Genomic DNA, 10,530 nt, shown 5'->3' on the forward strand with positions numbered 1-10,530 from the left:
TAGCCACTCAGTACGCGCGCGACGCGGTACGAGTGGTGGCGCCCGAGGCTTTACGCCTCCGACGTCACCCCCTAGTTTGTTTTATCTAAATTCAAATTCAATTAATTTCCAGAGAGCTTCTAACAGCTATAACTCTTCAACCATAAGTCCAAATGAATTTATTATTTTTGCATTGTACTCTTTGCAAAGAAATCTACCAGCTCACCAAAAATGAGATTTTTCTGAGCTCTCTAGAATTTCTGGTGATTTTCAGAAGGGTTCTTGATATTTTCTTCTTGTGTTTAAAATTATTTTCAGAGGGTGAGGCTTGTCTTGAGGATCACCAGAAGGCTTGTGAACCTCATCTGCACTAAGGCAAGCCATAACAACATTTTCATGGTGCTATTTCAATATTTATGATCTTCTTACTTGAATGAAAGAGTTAAACTATGCATTTAAGTAACTATTAGGTTATTGATATTCTATTAAGTACTTGTGTTAGTTTATATGCTTGATTTACAGAATGTTTGAAACTAACTTAGTTGGTAAAGAAAATAGGATATATTTGTGATGATAAAAGAATAATTTTGTTATGCATATGAGTAATTACTTGAAGTTATTTTCTTGCTGAGTAAAATAATTAAAATTTGCTAGAAAATATTCTGTTTAAAGTGAGGATTATGTTAACCAGAAATGTCGCATGAGTTGTTGATGTTTATGCTTAGTGTGAATATAGTTGACTCAGTCATTTCCGCTAATATGTGATGCATATGTTAGTGTTGCATTTCATGGCATACTATGACACGGCTATTTTTACTTTAAGTTGAACCTGAATATAACTCAACTTGAACATATCGTTGGCCGGGTCATGGTGCCACTGAATCGAGTTTTTCCCGGTGCAACCACATTTGCATTATGGGAGGCCTTGATTCAGTCCGTTGTCATGCCTCTGGTCGGTACCTCCAACCTGGGAAGGTTATGGGCGTGCTCACCCTGGCCCGGTAAGCAGACATAACCTTGTGTGCCCGTTGTTGAGATTATGGTACCGGGTCCCCTTGTGGGATCGATTTGGCCACGAGGGTGGTCGTTGTGTCTTTGGTAGACACGGGGCCACCCAGGACTAGCCCAGTGGGGATTGTGTCAGAGTGGCCGGGAGAGTGTCATGGCAATGGAGGGGTTTCGTCGGAATGCCGTTGGTCCACCCGAATGGGAGTACGAGACGATAGGTTCCGTTGTGTGGGTACAGTGTGCTACCTCTGCAGAGTGTAATAATCTATCGATAGCCGAGTCCACGGTTACGGACACGCTCGTAGTAGGTCACACCATGGGTCAACGTTTAATAAATTTTAAACACTAAATTATGAACTTTGCGCTCTTGATGATGGTGGGAAGCCACTGAGATGTTCGAGACCAAGTATTGGTCGTGGTTGTGACCGTTGTAACGATTACGAGATACTTCTAGTCAAGACCACGATGGTGGTATGGTTGTGATCCAAGAATGATCACGGTTGGTAAGCCAGTCCTGAGGGACTTTTATCACAAAAGCATGGTCACAACATGTTGAAGTATTATTGCATTATTAATTGGTTAATTAATATGATATTGTTTGTCATTATGATTATGCCCGTTGTGAGCTTGCAAGTACATTCAATGTACTGACCTGGCGTATCATGCCAGATTTTAGGAAAGTCTCGTTGGAAAGGAGCGTGCTCGAGTCTAGATCGTGTTGACATCGGTGTCCCTGTGCTATGGAGTCTCCGCTACGACGTTGTTCTGCTGCCGCGTAGTTCTTATGATCGAGGCCCCCTTTATGTCCACTAAATAATGTACATATTGTGCAGCCGCACCGTGTGTGCCGCTTGGCCTCGACACCTATTGTAATATAAACTATGATCCGCTAGCATCAATAAAGCGGTTGCTTTCTGTACCAAGATGTTGTGTGTTGCCAGAAGACGTGGTCTCTGGGCTGGCAATACAGGGTAAACCGGTCGCTCTGAGCCGGGGTGCCACAACGCTTGGTAATAGAGCCGTGCTGACTATAGGCCAAGCTAGACTTCATCGTGTTCCCTAGACGATGGATACGAGTCTAAGTTGAGTGTCGGTAGCATCTGTAGCTAGTTGTTGCATTCCATGCACTTGTCTTATTTTTATGCAAACCTGCTAATGGTTGTGAGTGTAGATGGCTCCGGTGCCGTATCTTCTTCGTAACGTGTGGCGTCGGCTGTACCCCCTCGATGACGACCCTGTGTATCGTGTGTACCGAGAGCGTCTAGCTGACTCAGTGTATGAGTATCACGTAGTGGTTACTCTACGCACCAGTTCGGATTCCAGCACTTACACTCGTACCTCTCGGAGCGGTTTCGCTTCTACTGCTTCACAGATTGTCCAGTTTGCTGCATTTGAGGTCCTTGGAAAGCTTCGTTACAACGAGATCCGGATGCAGAACCACCCAGGTTTCTACTACTATCCTTCCCTGCACAACAATGATCGTGTCAGTTTCTTTATCATTGATCCGGAGTCTGATAGTGTTGCTAGCCATCTTGCTCGTTATATCACTGCTAGCTATCTTATGATCCACGAGCTGGCTCGAGAGCTGACTCATGCTCGCACTGCTTTAGCCGCTGCTTTAGTCACTACTAGATCTTCCACTACTCCCTCCTCTCTGGGATTTACTCCTTATATTCCAGCCAGTTCCAGTTCCCATGTTTCACCGGTTACTCCCCTGAGTAGCTCGGGCGCCTCGACGGTGAACCCCCTTAGTGGCCCTGCTGAGCGGGTTACACTTCTCACTACACCTCTAGCCCCGATGATTCATCCTCCACCTGCTCCCGAGAGAGAGCCCTCTAGGCAGCATCGTCGTGTTACCTTTAATCCGGAGGTTTCCGTTAACCACGTCAGTTCAGGATCCGAGTCAGCTTCAGGAGAGGACACCGCAGCATTGGTGTGATCTCCGGATGTAGTAGTACGAGTCATGATGTTTTGTTGTCTGTATGAGAGTAGTTGAACCTGGCATGTTGGTTATCTTTCATGTATGAGTCTATGTATAATTATGTTGGAACTCTACTTTATTCGCTGTGTTTCCTTCGTCATTTCGGTTTTTCTCGGGCTTTCGTTGTTGGCTTTTCCCCAATTTTTTTGAATGTTTCTCATCTCAGTTGTGTTGTATTGGGAAAATCATAACAGGATGATGCGGGGAGGCAGCAGTAGCAACGTTCGTGAGGGAACTCCTGTCCGTCGTTCCGCACGACGGGCAGGACACTCTCCCGAGCCGTACATTCCGCCATCACCTCAACCGCCAAATCCGCCCTCCACTGAGCAAGTTCTGCGAATGTTTGAGGAAAGACGAAATAATGATCTGATTGAAATATTAAGAAGTGTGCAAGCTATGGTTGGTCAGAAAGGAAAGCAATATGGTCACCACTCCAAGTTGTTGGATTTTCAGAGGACCAAGCCTCCCAGTTTCAGTCAGGTTGTTGATCCCTTGGATACAGACGATTGGTTGCACACTACTGAGAAAAAGCTTGAGATTGCTCGTACTTAAGAAAATGATAAAGTTCCATTTGCAACTCATTCTCTTGAAGGCGCTGTAGCCATATGGTGGGAAAATGCAAAAGCCATGTGCCCTGCTGATGAAGAAATCACCTGGTCAAAATTCAAGGAGCGGTTCCGGAAATATCATATCCCTATTGGAATTATGAAGACTAAGCAGCGAGAATTCCTCACGCTCATCCAAGGAAATTAGTTTGTGAGTGAATATTTCCAAAAATTCAATCATCTGGCCCGTTACTCCCTTTTTGACGTGCCCACCGAAGAAAGAAGGATTGATAGATTTCTTGCCGGATTAAATCCGCAACTCCGGTGTTCTCGCAGTATGTTTGATTTTCTAGATTTCCAAACTCTGGTGAACAAGGCTTTCATTGCTAAAAGGGAGCACAAGCTTGTATCAGATAATAGCGCTACTAACAACGACCACAAGCGCAAGTTTGAGCCAAAGAAGGATGGACAACCAGTGCAAAAGGCTCGTACCTAGCAGCAGACTCAGGTGGAATACAAGCCCAATTGGCAACAAAATGTCAACAAGACCACCACTCAAGTCAAGAATGTCGTGACCAACCCAGTGCACGAGGAGCGCCAACGCAACAATTCTTGCTTCTATTGTGGGCAAAACAGACATTAATCCAGGCAGTGCCCCAAGAATAACAAGGCACATGCTCTATTCAGGACACAAGTCAATTATAAGGAGTCATGTCCGACCCCACAAAACCTCACTAGGTACATTCATCACCTCTCCGACGATGAAGCCCAAGAGAACCCCGAAGTCGTCATTGGTATGTTTACTGTTAATAACATACCTGCAATAATTTAGGAGCAATCTAGTCTGCTGAAGTCTAGAAATCGATATAAACGGAGTCTGTTTTCCAACTTCATTGATAATCATTGAGTCTGATAAGTTGGATGTTATATTGGGTATGAATGGGTTGACCCAATATCAAGTCTGCATAAACTACGCGACCAACGAAGTCACTTTGACCAGTCAGAATGGCCAGACTACCAAATTCTATGCTCGCAGAAGCATACCCAAGAAAGAAATGGCTTTCACCGCTGTGACGGAATTGGAATGTATTCCTGTGGTCAGTGAGTTTCCATATGTATTTCCCGAAGAATTGCCAGGCATGCCACCCCACCGCGAACTTGAGTTTGCAATAGATCTTGTGCCCGAAACCGCACCATTATACAAGAAGTATTACTGGATGCCCTCATCAGAATTAGTGGAGCTAAAGAAGCAGCTTGATGAAATGCTCCAGAAAGGATATATCCGTCCCAACTCTTTACCATGGGGATAACCCGCTATTTTTGTGGACAAAAAGGATGGCAGCCTCCGCATGTGTGTGGATTACCGACAGCTGAACGATGTCACCATCAAAAATAAATATCCACTGCCAATGATTGATGATTTGTTCGATCAGCTCAGTCGGGCCAAAGTATTCTACAAGATTGATCTCAGGACAGGGTATCATCAACTCAACATTAAAAAGGAAGATATTCCTAAGACCGCATTCACTACTCGGTACGATCTTTATGAATATACAGTTATGTCATTTGGTCTCACCAATGCCCCTGCCTTCTTCATGCATATGATGAACAAAGTATTCATGGACTTCCACAATAAATTCGTGGTAGTCGTCATCGATGACATACTCATTCACTCCAAGAGTGAAGAAAGTCACAAGGATCACCTCCGAGCAGTGCTACAACGACTCCGTGATCATCAGCTATAGGCGAAATTTAGTAAGTGTGAGTTTTGGCTCAAGCAAGTTGGATTTCTTGTTCACGTTCTATCTGCCGAAGGTATAGCCGTGGACCCAAGCAAAGTAAAGGATATGCTCGATTGGTTGCCACCCACAACCGTATCACAGATCTGGAGTTTTCTTGGATTAGCCGAGTATTATCATCGTTTCATTGAAGGGTTTTCCAAGATCGCTAAGCCCATGACAGAGCTGCTCAAAAAGGATAAGAAATTTGAATAGACCAAGGACTGTGAGAAAAGTTTTAATGAGCTAAAGATATGGCTGACGACCACACCTGTGTTAACTCGTCCAGATATCTACCATAGTTTTGATGTGTATTGTGACGCGTATAGACAAGGACTTGGATGCGTACTTATGCAAGACGGCAAGGTAGTTGCATATGCATTGTGACAGCTATGACCCCACGAAGGAAATTATCCTACTAATGATTTGGAATTGGCCGCGGTGGTTCATGCTCTAAAAATTTGGAGACACTATCTCATCGGGAAGAGGTCCCAAATTTTTACCGACCACAAAAGCCTCAAGTATATATTTACTCAGCCAGATTTAAATCTCTGTTAACAAAGGTGGCTTGAGTTGGTCAAGGATTATGATCTTGGAATAAACTACCACCCGGGTAAGGCCAACGTGGTCGCCGATGCGTTCAGTCGGAAGCCTGTCAGTCTAAATGTCATACTGGAATCCTTGCCTCCTGAACTACAAAAGGAGATCACTCAGCTCAACCTGGTCATAGTTGATTCTGGCGTCACTAATATTTTGGAAGTTTCCCCCACACTTGAGGATGAAATCTGCAAGGCCCAGCCAGCTGACATCGATCTGCAAAAACATGTCAAGAGTACGATGGCAGGACAGACTCTAGACTTCTCGAAGGATAAATTCGGTACTCTCTGTTTCCGTGGAAGGATTTATGTCCCCAACCAGTCGGACTTAAAGAAGAAAATCCTGACGGAATCACACGAATCCTCATATTCTATTCACCCTGGAGGTACAAAAATGTAAGAAGACCTCCGACAAATATTTGGGATGGTATGAAGAAAGATATTGCCTATTTTGTGGCATGTTGCGACATATGCAACAAAGTAAAGGCAGAGCATCAGAAGCCAGCCGGACTACTCCAACTACTTCCAGTCTCACAATGGAAATGGGATGATGTCTGCATGGATTTCATAACAGGACTACCTAAGACTCGGCAAGGCAATGATGCAATATGGGTCATAGTGGACACCTTAACTAAGGTTTCCCACTTTATCCCGATCAGAACCACATATCGAGTAGACCAACTCGCACAGTTGTATGTATCCAGGATAGTTAGTCTCCATTGAGTACCCCGAACCATCACTTCTGACCGGGGTTCACTTTTTACCTCCGCTTTTTGGTCACGTATCCATCAAGCCTTGGGGACAGCACTGAAATACAGTACCGCTTATCATCCTCAGACTGATGGACAGACAGAGTGGGTAAACCAAATACTCGAAGATATGTTGCGAGCCTGTGTTCTGGCCCAAGGGCCTAAATGGGAAGACTGCTTGCCCTATGCCGAGTTGTCTTATAACAACAGTTTCCAGACCAGTCTAAAGATCTCACCGTATGAAGCTTTGTATGGTCATAAGTGCCGCACTCCGTTAAATTGGTCTCAAACTGGAGATAGTTGTATCTTCGGAACATATCTCATGATGGAGGGTGAGAAACAAGTTAAGGAGATCAGAGACAGATTGCAATTGGCCAAATCTCGACAGAAGAGTTATTATGATGCAAAGCACTGACAAATCAATTTTGAACCCGGAGAACACGTATACCTCCGAATCACTACTATGAAAGGAGTCGAGAGATTTCAGACTCGTGGGAAGATGGCACCTAGATTTATTGGTCCATTTGCAGTCATGTCCCGAGTGGGCACTGTTGCATATCAGTTGGAGCTACCCCCTGAATTGTCAGACGTGCACAACTGTTTCATGTTTCCCAGTTGAGGCAGTGCATATCACCGCCGAAGAAAAAGACTGCTATGACTGAAATAGAGTTGGCAAGGGATTTAACATATGAAGAGAGACCAATTAGAATTTTGGATCAGATGGACAGAGTCACTCGCAGTAAAGTAAGGAAGTTTTACAAAGTTCAGTGCGAGCATCACACGGAGTCAGAATCAACATGGGAACAAGAAGAATTTCTAAAGACACATTATCCAGAATGGTTTTCCCAAGCAACCGAATCTCGAGGACGAGATTCATTCTAAGTGGGGGAGGTTTGTGACAGCCTGGTTTTTGCCCTCCTTTATTTAACTAATTTTTCATTTGGTTTGATTTTGAATTTGGAGATTTTTGGATCTCTTCAAATGGACTTAAACACTTGGGTACCCTTGGCTTTCACCCAAGTGCCTCATTCCTCATCTAATCATCATTCACTCTCTGGTTCTACCGAAAATAATATTTGGAATATTTTTCTTTAATGAAAATTTTCATTTTTTTCCCTCCAAAACCCTAGCTAGTTCAATGAGCTCAAAGAAGCAACCCCAATTTTTCCCACAAAAATCTGAGAAAATTCACAAATATTCACTAAACCCTAGGGCACCTTCCTAAGCAAAAATATTGTACCACTTTTTGGAATATTTTTGATACAGAAAATATTTTCTGTTTTGGACAGAAATGGTGGTTTCTACTGTAACTGCCATTTTACTTTCTCCATTGTGCCGAATTTTTCTTGTGCATCATCACGTTAGTAGATGATTGCTAGCCTCCAAAGCACAGCCTCCAAATCCTAGCCATTTAACATCAGTAACCTCTCAAATTTACTGATCAGAAACTTACCAAACGTGTGAAATCTTTTCTACTACATCTGGAGTCAAAAAAAGTGTGGTAATCTTCAAAACTACCACGAACAACAAGCCAGACATGATCTTTGGACGTTGGTCGGCCTGTGGGCAGAGTTCAAGCGGTGACCACGCGTGTCCATGATGCCAGCCTGCGTGTCGACGCGCTCTGAGTGCCGCCGAGCGCTCTGTTTCGCGCATGCTCGCTTCCCCGACTGCCATGTAATGCCAAACCGCGCCACCATCCTTGGCTCAACTACCTTAACTCCCCCCTGGCACTCGCCGACGCCGGTGCTCGCTGCAGCGAGCATGGGCGTGGTCTGGCCAACGTAACAGTGCGGTATGCACTGTGCTTGTCGCCTTCTCCTTGATCATGTGCTCGTCTCCGTTCGCCCACAGTCCCTGCGTGAGCTGCGTCGCCTTCTCCTTCTCTCACTGATGTCGCTTGTCGCCTGGCGCAGTGTCCAGGTGTCACCGGCAGAGCCCGATCCACTCCTCGCCGCTCGCCTATAAATGAAACCACCCCCAGCCTCCTCGAGCACCATCCTCCACTCCCACACACTCCACAAACGTGTAGGTAGCCGTAGCCCGGCCGGGCAGGCTGCTGGCCGCCGTCCCCGAGCTCGAGCTCACCGGCAATCCTCTTGGGTCGCCATGGTAGCTCCAGCCTCTCCCAGGCCTAGGCGACCCTTCCAGAGCCTCCGCCGCTCTTCGGTGAAGCCGTTCTGTCCACTTGGAGGCCCTGGAGTAGCCGCAGTTCGCCGTTGTGTTCGTCTCTAGTGACCTCCGCTCTCTGCCTCTACTTGCCAGGTCAAATATGACATCGTCTGGCCACCCCTAGCTACACTACGTGTATGGGCAGGTGCGCGTCGATCTCCTCTCTCGATCCCTCCCTCTCGTTTTGGCTTGAGCCCCGGCGAAGCCGCGACCCCCACTGTTTCCTTCTCCCCCTCCACCTCACCTGACTAGCGGGGCCCACTAGTCAGCCACGCAGTACGCGCGCGAAGTGGTACGAGTGCTGGCGCCTTGAGTCTTTACGCCTTCGACGTCACCCCCTAGTTTGTTTGATACAAATTTGAATTCAATTAATTTCCAGAGAGCTTCAAACAGCTATAACTCTTCAACCATAAGTCCAAATGAATTGATTCTTTTTGCATTGTATTATTTGTAAAGAAATCTAACAGCTCACCAAAATGAGATTTTTCTGAGCTGTCTAGAATTTCTGGTGATTTTCAGAAGGGTTCTTGATATTTTCTTCTTATGTTTCAAATTATTCTCAGAGGGTGAGGCTTGTCTTGAGGATCACCAGAAGGCGTGTGAACCTCATCTGCACTAAGGCAAGCCATAACACCATTTTGATGGTGCCATTTCAATATTTATGATCTTCTTACTCGAATGAAAGAGTTAAAGTATGCATTTAAATAACTATTAGGTTATTGATATTCTGTTAAGTACTTGTGTTAGTTTATATGCTTGATTTACAGAATGTTTGAAACTAACTTAGTTGGTAAAGAAAATAGGATTTATTTGTGATGATAAAAGAATAATTTTGTTATGCATATGAGTATTTACTTGAAGTTATTTTCTTGCATGAGTAAAATAATTAAAATTAGCTAGAAAATATTCTGTTTAAAGTTAGGATTATGCTAACCAGAAAAGTGGCATGAGTTGTTGATGTTTATGCTTAGTGTGAATATAGTTGACTCAGTCATTTCCGCTAATATGTGATGCATATGTTAGTGTTGCATTTCATGGCATACTATGAGACCGGCTATTTTTACTTTAAGTTTAACCTGAATATAATTCAACTTGAACATATCGTTGGTCGGGTCATGGTGCCACTGAATCGAGTTTTCCCAGTATAACCACATTTGCCTTATGGGAGGCCTTAATTCGGTCCATTGTCATGCCTCTGCTCGGTGCCTCCAACTAGGGAATGTTATGGGTGTGCTCACCCTGGCCTGGTAAGCAGACATAACCTTGTGTGCCCGTTGTTGAGATTATCGTACCGGGTCCCCTTGTGGGATCGTTTTGGCCACGACGGTGGTCGTTGTGTCTTTGGTAGACACGGGGCCACCCAGGACTAACCCAGTGGGGATTGTGTCGGAGTGGCCGGGAGAGTGTCATGGCAATGGAGGGGTTTCGTCGGAATGCCGTTGTTCGACCCGAATGGGAGTATGAGGCCATGGGTTCCGTGCTGTGGGTACAATGTGCTACCTCTGCAGAGTGTAATAATCTATGGATAGCCGAGTCCACGGTTACAGACACGCTCGTAGTAGGTCACACCATGGGTCAACGTTTAATAAATTTTGCACACTTAGTTATGAACTTTGCACTGTTGATGATGGTGGGAAGCCACCGAGATGTTCGAGACCAAGTATTAGTCGTGGTTGTGATCGCCATAAGGATCACGAGATACTTCTAGTCAAGACCATGATG

This window comes from Triticum dicoccoides, chromosome 5A (assembly GCF_002162155.2).
Source record: "Triticum dicoccoides isolate Atlit2015 ecotype Zavitan chromosome 5A, WEW_v2.0, whole genome shotgun sequence".
NCBI classification, from domain to species: domain Eukaryota; kingdom Viridiplantae; phylum Streptophyta; class Magnoliopsida; order Poales; family Poaceae; genus Triticum; species Triticum dicoccoides.